At 49.3% G+C, this 686-nt stretch overlaps 1 non-coding gene across 1 annotated transcript; it reads left to right on the top strand.

The window, feature by feature from the left end:
- The first annotated feature begins 239 nt into the window (after positions 1-239).
- LOC114816657 lies at positions 240-377 on the top strand. Its single transcript, XR_003764453.1, has one exon. It is a non-coding gene; the product is annotated as a small nucleolar RNA SNORA7 (small nucleolar RNA).
- Positions 378-686: the final 309 nt, after the last annotated feature.

Below are 686 nucleotides of genomic sequence, written 5' to 3'. Positions count from 1 at the left end.
GTGCCTCAGTTCCCTCATCTGTAAAATGGTTGTCCCACGTGGGACAATCTGATTACCTTGTATCTACCCCAGCGCTTAGAACGGTGCTCTGCATATAGCAAGCGCTTAACAAATACCAACATTATTATTATTTAGTCCTTAGGTGGTACTCAGTACTTAGAACAGTGCTTGACACATAGTAAATGCTTAACAAACACCATTATTATTATTACCATTTTCACCCAGCCCAGACCACCTGCCCCTTCTCAGAATCGTACCTGGAGAATTTCCAGTATTCTACCAGACGCGGCTACGGGAGGGAGGGTCAAGCGGAGGCATATCAGTTCCATTCCTAGCTTGGGCAGTGGCTAGTGAGCGGAAGACGATCTGTTACAAGTTAAAACTCACCTCTGCTGGGCAGCAGCCGCCTGGGAGAGAATCGAGGGTGGAGACTCAAGTTAACTGCACAGAGGGCGACGACGGTAAACCACTTCCATGTTTTTCCATGGATACGCTATCAGAATGACTGCAGTCGGAGAGTGCGTCGTTCTGGGAGAGATGTGTCCATGGAGTCGCTGTGGTTTGGAAACGACTTGGCAGCATAAGACAAGATCACCTGCATCCCTATTCCTCACAACTGTGGCTAGGGGCACAGATCTCCAACCTCCTGTATCTCTCCTGGGGCCAAACTACTCCAGGCACAGGTC

Source organism: Ornithorhynchus anatinus, chromosome 1 (genome assembly GCF_004115215.2).
Source record: "Ornithorhynchus anatinus isolate Pmale09 chromosome 1, mOrnAna1.pri.v4, whole genome shotgun sequence".
Lineage (NCBI taxonomy): Eukaryota > Metazoa > Chordata > Mammalia > Monotremata > Ornithorhynchidae > Ornithorhynchus > Ornithorhynchus anatinus.
This window is presented reverse-complemented; position numbering and strand designations above follow the sequence as displayed.